The following is a 12,099-nucleotide window of genomic DNA, read 5'->3' on the forward strand; positions in this document are numbered from 1 at the left end:
ACTTTTATATGTGTCGAATAAATCTTGTATTACTTTTATTATGTGTATGAACAATATATATGTATGTAGGAAGATAATATTTATTTGTAGTAGGCGATAAGCGAGGGAATTAAAAATACATAATATACGAAAAGCTTTTTTTTCAAAATTAATGTTTTATTTTCGTACTTTCAGTTAGTTATATACAAGTTTTTAAGGACATCTGTAATATATACTGAAGTCTACTAACTGATTAGCTTAATACGTGTTAGGTCATGCCTTCGCCCTATCACAGTAAAACACATTTTCTAGACAAAATTCGTTTTTTATTCAACATAGTCCCCTTTAAGGAGGTATCAAACACTGATTACAGCGAACATCCAACGTTTTGATACTTTTTGTTGAATGATTTTTCCTTCGCTTCAAAATAGGCCTCGGTTTCGGCGTTCATAATTTCCCCTGACTGGCGACACGGTGAATTGGATTGGTACTTTCTTTTCGGCCGGTCTTTGGCGATTGCCTCCTTCAAACGGTCCAATAACACTATGTAATAGTCGTTGTTGATGGTCGTTCCTTTTAAAGACAGTCTATAAAAATTATTCCAGCATTGAAAATATGGAGCCATGTTTCATCTATTATCACATATCGACGCACAAATACGGGTTTATTTGCTTCAACTGTATTTATGTTCAAAAATATTTTATCAACACGCGATATTCCTTTCTATCCATTTTACCCCAATAACAAAAGATGCTTCCCTTAAAATGATATATAGCGTTTCCCTCAAAGTAGTACCCCTTGGCCCCAATACACTTGTGCCAACGTTTTTTCCAATCATCTTAACAGTTTTTAAAGCCTTTAATAAGCGTAGCGATTCACGATTAATGCCTTCAATTGACTCCAAACAGTTTCCCCGAAGCAGTCTTTGAGTTTGCTGAATAGCTGGAAGTCACACAGAGCTGAGTCGGGCGAATATGGTGGTTGCGACACTATATTGGTTGGAAATGCTTCAGGCAAACGACGAATAACACTCAAGTAGTTAAAAAGTCTTAATATTTTGTGCTCACAGTATATCATATCAATAATAAAAAATGTGACACTAAGCACATTAAGTAAAAAGAAAATAAATCTAAAATTTTTTTTTTTTAGTATAGTCTATAATTTTTTTTATTATATTAAGCGCGCCATTTTATTGCGTTAATTATCCGCCACCTCAATATTTTCAATATTTGCAAATAGTGATAGTATTTCCTGTCATTCGTTCATTAGCGCCGTTTGTGTGTATGCCGGCATGCATGTATGTAAGTATAATCTTAATTTGCACTTACATATATACAAATATATAAATGTGTGTGTTGTTTTGTTTACTTCTCCCATTCATCTTGTAGAAAGTGTAAGCGAAACATGACATTATTGAGAGCCACGCTCTCGCACGCGACCGCAATTTTCATTCTCTTGTCTCAGTCTCATTTAGCACACAAACACAAAAGTCCATTCATAAAAAGATTCCGGCGCAACTCCAGCCGGCCGGCAAGGAACGTTCTGCTAAATGAAACAAAACAATAAACAATTTGTTTTGATGTTGAAGCAGAGAATATATAAATATAATAATAAATATGTTTATACATTCTCTGGTTGAAATACTACGATGTGTATACGTGTGTATTCATGAATGTATGTATATGTGTATATACTACTCAATTTTATTTTTAGACTAGAAAATAATATACATATACTAGTATTATTGTAAATTATTTGGTTTAATAAAGATTTGACTTATTTTAAATGCGGTACTTTTATCTGTTTTTCATTTAGTTCTACCATTTTGATTTTTTAATTAAATTGTATTACTTAATAATGGTAGTTGTTTTTTTTTTAAATAATTCATATTAGTAATTATTTAATAAATATAAATTTAACTTTTTATTTTAAGAATTCAGATATTTCATTAATAAATGAGATACACACACACAATCAAAATTGTGGGCTAAATATATATGAGTGTATTTGCTAATAGTAGAAAGCTGGAGCAATTTTCCTGAACTGCTTTTAGGCGCATGTTTTTCTTTTTGCTTCAATTTAAGACAGATGAAATCAAAAAATGTTCAATATAGCATACTTTCAGGCGTTAACTTGCTGTAAGATTAAATTATGTGTTAATGAATTTGATTGAGGCTTCGTTGCAGAGGATTGTCGGATTCAAATAGCGCCGCACTTTTCAACCCGCGCTATGAAATAACCATTTAATGTTATTTTGTTTGGATATCCCTTTGCGCCCAAAAATTTGGCAAATTTCACACAAGAAGTCATCCATGGTGGGGCATATTGCCTTATCTGGTCGCAACTATTACAAAAGTCTACAGTGGTTTTGATGCTTAATATTTAAGCTCAATTTTGAATATATTTATTTGCATGCAACTCTCAATGGCTTTCTAAGACTAGTTCTCGTTTGTTTTCAAAGCTTTATTTTCATTTTACATTCCAAAAAAACAGAAAACATGAATAAAGAGCTGATATCTTTATAATGTCAACTGCTTGAAGAAACATCGCTATAAACGGTGCGACAAATGTCAAAAACTCATCATATCTCAATTATTTTTCCCGTTAAAAATCTATTTTTTATAATCTGCGATCTCATTAACTTTGATACTTTTTCATCACTAACTTACCTTTCATTGAGTAAAACTGGGCATTCAGTAAACTGTAAGTATAAATCTCTCCACGTTTAATTTTTAGTAAAATTTTTAAACTTTCGGCATAATGTTCCGCATGTTTCCTCTAAGGAGCCTGATAGACCCTAACCATGACTGGAAAAATAAATTTTATTGATAACAAGCCGATAATTGGCCAAAATACAATAAATTCAAATATAAAAAGAACAAAGCATATTCGATATTTTCATAAATAAATTCGTAATCTTGACACTTGCAGCTATCTCAATGTGCTAAGATATTCAGGGCAACGAAAAAAAAATTTGTAGGGCTGTGTATCGTTGATGAAAACTTTTCACATAATGCCTTGTGGCATGGCAGTGCTCTTTCTAAAAGCAAGTCTTACTTCTGCTACGTCATCTTGTATGTTCAAAATTCCTACAACTACAGTTTTAATTTCTTAAAGATATTTCGAAAGCGTTTTAAGCTACAACAGCAACAAACCCGATCATATTTTTAATAAATTATGTCTTTTAAGTCATCATTAATATTATAAAACTTTTCGTATTTTTGACGAAAGAATGGGTTGCGTAAATTTATTGTAAATGTCTTGCTCACTGGACATATAATTTCATATTTATGATCTCGCTAAGATTTTATGAATCTAAATTTAAGGAGTGGTTCGCATTCTTAAAGCTAATCGTTATATTACGGCGGCTTATCTTCACCCCAGAATTGAACTGAGCGCTTTCTTGTTTAATTGCATATTCTCTCTTTCAAGTTTTAAACAAGTTGAAACATCAGCAATTTCAAGTAATTTCAATTAAGTGCAGTTGTATGCATTAAGAGGCATAACTATTTATTTCAGTTACAACCACTTATTGGACGCATAAAAACTTGATCCACTCACACACATACACATGCACTTATGTGTCACTTTACCGTTTTCGTACTGCCTAATTGCTGATCTATGGATAATTTGCAGAGCTCCATACGAGTGGAGGATAATTAATTTAGTGGTGACATGAACTCTAAACTAACTCATTGTATAAGTGAATGCACTTACACACACACACACACACACATCTCAACGCTCATATTTGCAAAGAGAGAACATAAATACAAATACATATGAACTGCCGCGCCGAAAGCCATGCAGACGAATCGACAACAGTAAATAAATAAATAAAGAACAACAACAAGAAGAAGAAGTCAAATGTGCTGCTGCGTGAAGGTGAACGGCTCGATTGATTGCAACGTCCATTGCGTAAACAGAATATCTCGTGCCTGCGACAACTGCGTTATCCAAAGCCGATTCGCTGGCCGCCGTGGCAGCGTTCTGCTTCGAAAGGCACGGAAAAACGGAAAACGTTAACATGGAAATTGCCGAAAATGGCCAACTTGAAGTTTATTGCTACCGAATTGCGTAATGCAACTAAGGCAAGTAGTCAATAGAGCACAACAACAATAACAACAAAAAGTCGACAAACCTACTCGTTAGCCAGCAATGAAGTGCAAACACAAATATTTGCCATTCACATACACCAACAAACAGAGCTTACAGCTTCTACTTCCACGCAACACGCCACACTTGTGCTGCCACGACAGGTTGTTGTATCGAAAGCCACAACGGACTGCGCAAAGTTGTTCAAATTCACGATCACCAGCACCGACGCTGCGCATGCGCAAACCCGTTAGTGACCGTTGAAGGTTGTGTGGCGGCAATTAGGCATATGCACGTCACTCACTGTGTTGTTGCAAGCATAATGCTATGTACGTGCGCACCGCTACATGTCACTGTTGCAACATGTGTGTGCTGCCCCTTCTACTCATGTCCGCTTCATTCTCGTAGGTATGTGTTGCTCTGCGTCAGCGAGTGATACCTTTACCGTTAGCCAACACGTTACAATCGAAATTAGTGAGCACTCAATTTTATTAGCCGAATTTGGTGATTAACGGTTTTATCCAAACGCTTTTTCAGCAATTTAATGTACCAGAAATTGGTTGAACTAAAAATTGCTTATGTTTAAAAAATATATGCTTTTGTATTTATATGTTGCCTTAGGTAGAAAAAAGTCGACAAAATGACACAAAACGCAATATTGAAAAAATTTGCCACAGCTGCAAGCCATTAGCATATCTACAACACCTTCTGTGCACAAACAAATTCTGATGTTTGAACAACAAAAAATATATCTTCAAGCAAGCATCTATAAGACTGTAAGAAGGGGTGCAGACCGAAAAATTGTAAGTGTAGTAGAAGCAGTAATTAAGACTCTAGTGTTGTACAACTAACCAGAAAGAGGTATAAGAATAGAAAACTAGTATATTGGTGCTGGATTCATACAGATAAAAATATACATATCTTGTAAAAAAATGGCTTTGATATTTATTTTCAGAATAGAGGTTCCAAAGTTCAGCCTTAATACGTTCTGATCAAATTTAAACCGGACTATGCCAATTAAACAGTACAGGCAATTCAAATAAAAAAAAAATCCATGAAAAATTGAGATTGGTACAACCTTTCTGATGTTCGAGTGAAGTTTGATTACCCATTTGTCAATTAATGTGGGTTCGGCAGCTGTTTGTTAATGACGCTAAAAGGTTTGCCTGGCGATTTTTATCATGGAAAAAGTTCAACAACAAGTTTGCTCGAAGTTTTGCGTTTGCAATAGAATTACGGTTACAGAATCTTTGAAAATGGTTCAAACATATTTTGCGGACTCTACTATATCTCGAACACAGGTATTTCAGTGGCACAAAGCATTCAGTGAAGGTCGTGAAGTCATCGAAAGCCTTCCTCATACGAGTCTCCATCCACCTTTGTTAATAACGACAAAATTGAGAGAAAAATATAATAAAGAAACAGTGCTTAAAAGTCATTCTGTTGACATCAGAGAAATGGCCGAGGGCTTCAACATCTCTTATGGATTGAGTCAAAACAGTTTGGTTACTGTGTTAGATATAAGGAATGTCAATGACACTGACGAGTACTGAAAATTGGATTACGTGTTGGCATGCTTTTAAGGGCTTAGAAGCCTAATTTGAAGCCGATAATGAAGATATGTACTAAAATCCAAGAAAATGTATTTTTTTGGTTTGTGGTATTTTGTCAGTCCGGGTCATATTTGATCATATATATGTATAGGCTTTATGCAATATTCCATCAGTCTGGGGATTTGGAAGTGTACCTATGTACTAACCACCGCATCCTTTTAATATCACTTAACTCCCACTCTCTACATCACAAGGTGGATCAAGATCGAGTAGCCAAGTGCTTTCGAGTTGAAGTCAATTTGATTCTCCTGAACATACACATATGATTATGGCAAATTTCATTAAAAAGATCAAATCAAATTCAGCTTTATGGAAAATTTAATAAATAAAAGAGTTATTCTTGGGATTTACAAAACTATAGATTTGTATAAAATAAAGATATTCTTACAGGAACCTGGGATAGTATTCTCTTGCCCACAATGTCTTCTAAAGTAAGTTTTTAGACACCAGAAGGATGCTCTTTTTGTAGAATAAGTAAGAGTAGTGTATCGAATAAAACTATTACCGAAGTGTGAAGAGGTATTTCAATACATTTATAGAACAATAGTTTCTTTAAAATCAGACTTAAAGAGAGTTAGCTGGAAACACAGGGATTGCCAAAGTAAAGTGAGTGAAGCAATTTTCTACCAATTACTAAATTCCTTTCGAATGCAGTAAAAAAGTTATGACGGCATTAAATGCTTAACAAACTCTATACAGTTTATCAACACTACTGCGCGCAGACACGCTTTCGGCCATCATAGGCAGGCCATTAATCAAAGCGTCTACTACAAGATATTGTCCTCTGCATCAACAAACAAGCAACGAGCATAATACCATATATATATATATATATATATAAGCATCTGTTTATGTGTGGGTATGTGTGTGCATTTGTATATGTAACACTACGACTATTTACAATCAAGTATTTATGTGCGTATGTATCGACGTGTGGGCTTTAGTGGCAGAAAAACCAAATTTAGTTGCATTCATGGCGGAATAAACGCGCATGTGCAACACATGGAACGAGCCATTTATATGTGTGGTTGTCTGTTCATTAAACAGCAAAAAAGCCACGACCTACAAGCTCCTTAGCGAATGTGCAAATAAATGCAACTACCGTTACCACTGCCACTGTCAGGCAACAAAACAGCCAAATTTGCTGGTGCAACAAAGGCAATCAGCCGGAACACATACCCTGCAACATTCGCCTACCCACAGTGTTGTAGCTGGTCGCTTACACACTCCTACTTTTCGTTTAAGATCAACGTTGCATTTCGATTCTGCGTTCAATTGCGTTCTAAGCTTCGGCGAGCAAACAACTTGAGCGGTTCAACGGCGAATAACGCGTCGCGGCGTTTAGTAAAGCGACATAATTACAACAACAATAACAATACTGATATTTAGCACACTTTTTCAGTTCAAATAAAAATAAATCTCAAGTGCTCAATTATGGTTTTGCTGCGAGTTATCAAGTATCTTGTGGGTTAGTGTCTCAGTGCTTCATTTGCGCATGAAAGTGGTTTCAATCGACTATTTGCTTCATTCTAATTGACTTTTACGCAGCACGTTATTTACTGTAAACATGTTGGCATGCATTGTGCCCGCTTTGCGCTTGAAAACGAGTTAAAGTGCTGGCCGTGCGACGTCACTGAACTCGCTCAGAACCAGTTGATGCGTTGAAAACAATTTTGAATTAAATATTTAAAGCTAATTAACTCGACAAATTATTTTTTGTAATTTTTTGTTTGTGTTTTTGTGGTTTCCTTACTTAAAGGCTGTGTGGTGCGGCTGTGCGAGGGTTTGAACCAGAGCGTTCTGTCTTGGAAAATGCTCAAATATCGCATGTTGCAGCAGAGTTGACTAGGAGGCGTGCGTGGCTGGAGTCAGCGTAATCTAATTTGTGTTACCTTCGTTGGCGATGATGAGCTGTTGAATATCTTCGAAAATTTATAGACGCTAAAGTTACTTCAAGTTCGTTACTTAAGTCTTTTGTATGAAAAAGTTCATTATCCAAAGTGTGTTGGAAATAAAATTAACTTTTCAATTATCTTTGGTTTATAGAAAGATGCGTTAGTAATAAGTATGTGGTTCTCGTTTTTTAATAATATTTTTATGGTTATATTAGGCGTTTCACCTTTACTTTTTAGTTACTTTTGTTTGGAGTTAGTGGTAAATGACGTTGTAGTTTTATCACTTAACGATTTAAAGAAACCCCTTTTTCCCTTAAACTATGCTTTATAGTCATAAAAATGAGTTTAAAATTAATTTGTTCCAATTTAATCACGATTTCAGAATATGAATATTTTATGGATTTCATAATAACGTGTGGAGGAAACTTTATGAAAATATAAACTTACTTTTATTATGGAAACTAACTAAAAATATCAAAAAATATTGAAGAGTCAAAAAAGTATTTTCGTATTTTGTCAATAGATGTCGTTGCAGTCATATATCTCCAGTGCTATCAATCACATTGTCATACCATATAACCCATTTAACCAAAAAAAAGTTGCAGCTGTTCAAAAATGAGTGAAATGATGAAGAAACTCGTTTTATTTTGAAATTTTTGTATAAAAAAGGGAAGAATGCCACGCAAGCTACCAATGAAATTTGTGAAAGTTTATGGAGACGATGCTGTATCAGTTCGTAAAGCACAATGGTTCGATCGCTTCCGTTCTGGAAATTTCGATGTGAAAGATGCACCTCGCTCTGGTCGACCTATCGTTGAAAAAGTCGATAAAATTATGGAAAAGATTGACCAGAACCGTCACATAAGCAGCCATGGCATCGCTAAGGAAATTAACCGTCATCATCAAACGGTTTTGAACCATTTAAAAAAGACTGGCTACAAAAGAAACTCGATGTTTGCGTACCACATGAATTGTCTGTGAAAAATTTAATGTGCCCAATTAACATCTGTAGTTCTTTGTTGAAACGAAATTAAATCGGACCATTTCTGAAGTGAATGGTGCCAGAAGACGAAAAGTTGATAAAATACGACGATAATGTGCGGAAAAGATAATGGTCCAAGCATGGTGAAGCTCAACAAAAGGTCGCAAAGCCAGGATTGACGCCTCGAAAAATTAACCCAATCCTCAGGTTTGGAAAGGAGTCATCTACTATGAGCTGCTCTAGCCTAGTCGAACGATTGATTCTTCATTTTACTGTCAACCACAGATTGAAGAAAGCAATCGAAAAAAACGTCCAGAACTGATCAACCATCAAGACAACGCAAGACCATCTTTGAAGACCCGTCAAAACCTAGGTGAACTGGGCTGAGAAATTTTGATGCATCCACCATATAGCCCTGACCTTGCCCCATCGGACTACCATTTGTTTCGGTCAATGCAGAACTCTCTTAATGGAGTAAATTTGGCTTCAAGAGAAGCCTGTGAAAATTACTTCTCGCAGTTTTTTGCTGAGAAACCAGAAAAGTTTTGCATTGATGGAATAATGTCTCTAGCGGAAAAATACAAAAAGTGGTCAACTAAAATGGTATATATTTGGTTCATTAAAGTTTATTATAAATATAAATAAATAAGTTTAAGTTTGATTAGAAATACGAAAAGACTACCCAATATGTAAATTTATTCACAAGTTTGACTCGAAAGTATTATACAAATATATTCAAGCTGTTCTTACATACATATGTATGTATAATACCGTTTGCAGTTAAATTTTTGACAACAAATAGATAAAACGAATTTATATAGTCGAAACATTACCACTCTTTAAAACTTTCATTTAAGTGAAAATAATTAATAAATGTGATAATGATAATTAATAATTAATTTAATATACGAAAATTGTTCAAACCTTCCAAGCTCTGAACTTAACAGAAGGGAGAAAGAAACAGATCACAAATAATTTTAACTTTCTCCGGCGGTCATCAGTACCCATTTCGAAGTTAAGTTTTCACCAAAGCTTCATAAATTTATTTTCTACATTTTACATTACTATTCATTATAAAAATGTTTTCATACGTTTGTAATTTGTATACATTTTTGAACCTTAAAAATAAGTACCACCCTAATTTACATAAATATATCAATGAGGATAAGTATAAATTGATGCTTGCGTTCATAAGTACTTATGCCCCTTCGATTACTTTTCTTTTAATTATTCTCTATACAGCTAATTATAGCTCAAGACGACTTATTTTTAGCTTCACTCGTATCTTCTTGTGAGTATAATTGCACAGCCTACGGAGGCATCAAAGAAGCGAGAATTTAAAAATAGCGACAAGTACGATGACATATGCGAGTAGTATGCATTTACATTCGGATGCACGTAAAAATGTATCCATGTGTAAGTAAGTACTGTATGTATGTATGCATAAGTATGTAAGTATGCAATACATAGAATATTCACAAATATGTTAAAAGCGCAAAAATTCTGAAATGCAAAAGCAAATACATACAAGTATACATAGAATAAACTTATGTATGAATATGTTGACTATAATGTAATATACATATATAACGTATGTAAGCAAACGCCCTATATTTCAACTAAGTGTGTCAGCTAAGGAAAACAAGTTGTTTCCGATTTAAGCTGCCGGTAGTGACGAACAAAATACATATGTATGTATTTGTATTGCATAATTTTTTTTTTATGCATAGAAAAAATTAGTCCAGTAAGCCCTTACTCCAGAGTTTGAAAATATACACCTTTTCCTACGTTAAATGTTTCATTGGGTGCCGAAATATACGAGTGTATGGAAAACCTGACCTCTCATATAGCTGCTTCTCTACTCACTAATTTTATACACAAGTCTCTTATCAACGAATTGCCATGTGAATACATAAACAAAATCATAAAGCTGAATTAAGTACTAGTGAGAAGTTTTGTACTTTAATATAGTGATGTAACTTTTGTGCGATCACATTAATACTTCCCTGAGACCCCATACACCTATTATAAAGTTTTTCAAACTTCCGGGTGGCCTCCTTCATATATCGGCCAATATTTGAGTTATCTCTATGAAAATTGCAAAGCGTGTTGTACTCATAACAGTGTATCTTCGTGCGAAAACTTCAACTAGCCTCCATATAACTAATATCAAGAATTTTGAACATCTGGCTGACTCCATTTGATTGGTAATTGTATTTAATGTAATCATTGAAAACCAGGAACACTTTTTTAGTATTTGGCATGTGAATAGTTAATACATAAAATCGGTTCGAAACCCCCAACTCCCATATGCTATACATACTATGTATTGCTTGAAATGATTTTCGTTTTTCTGACGTATGCCGAATTTGAGGAGCAGTGTATGAGTGGTATACATATATATATATTCTCTGGCTTTAATTCTTGCACGATGCAAGAGTATAAAGTGTTTGCTTGCACCCGACCATAGCCCTTCTTTACTTGTTGATTATTCTAGTTTATTTGTTCCATACTAGTTGCTTGTTCGATTTGCTACTATCCACATTAAAACCCCACAAGGATATTTGTTATATCTAGTAGTCATATTTTAAAAAGTTCTGTACTAATGTTTTGATCTAGGCAAAAACAACCAAATTTTGGAAAAATTACACTTTTTTTAAAAACGCCACCATCTTGTGAATTTTTGATTTTTTTCGACCGTAGGTAAACATCTAGAGAGAATTTTAACTATAGCATATAGTATAATATCTGTATGACATTCTTGTAAAAAATCGTTTATATTTATGAAGTGATTGACATGTATATATGTACATATGTATGTATCTAAAATTCCATACCAAATTAAGCACCCTCTATACAAATTTCAATATTTACTATAAATTATGTTGCTGAAGCAATATTTAAAAATTCACCGATTCTATGAATGATGACATGATGATGAGAATTCCTGAAAATATGTACTTAGGTTATCTAGCAATCACTTTTGTCCACGAGCCACGTAGACAACATCCAAAACGCCCCTTATATGATCCAAGTATTCACTGTGGACACCGTTTATAGCTGCAAACATACATAAGTGTATGTATTTGCATGCCGTAATGATAGTATAAATCTTTTTCAATATGTTATATACATACATATTTCTATCTGTATTTATATACACCGATTTGCTTGCTTATATATTTCATAGAAAATGAACATACTTATCAGAGAAATTATATTAGTATTTGCAATGACGTGCATACTTGTGTATAAGTACTAATAAGCACATACGTATGTATGTCTATTGGCTTGTGGAGCCCAGTCGTGAGGTATGTTTGTACGTAACAGGCGCTTTAAATGATAATCTTAGCTCATTGGCGCCAAATACAGTGAATCCTAACATAAAACTATACATAAAAATATGTTTTTTTAGAAAAATTATTAATAAATAATTTGAAACAAAGAATTTTCTTAACATTCGGCAATAATCTGTACGCAGACGGATTGCTTTCTAAGTTAGTAAGTTCATACAAAAATTCATTTAAATATCCAT

This window comes from Bactrocera neohumeralis, chromosome 6 (genome assembly GCF_024586455.1).
Source record: "Bactrocera neohumeralis isolate Rockhampton chromosome 6, APGP_CSIRO_Bneo_wtdbg2-racon-allhic-juicebox.fasta_v2, whole genome shotgun sequence".
Classification (NCBI taxonomy): Eukaryota; Metazoa; Arthropoda; class Insecta; order Diptera; family Tephritidae; genus Bactrocera; species Bactrocera neohumeralis.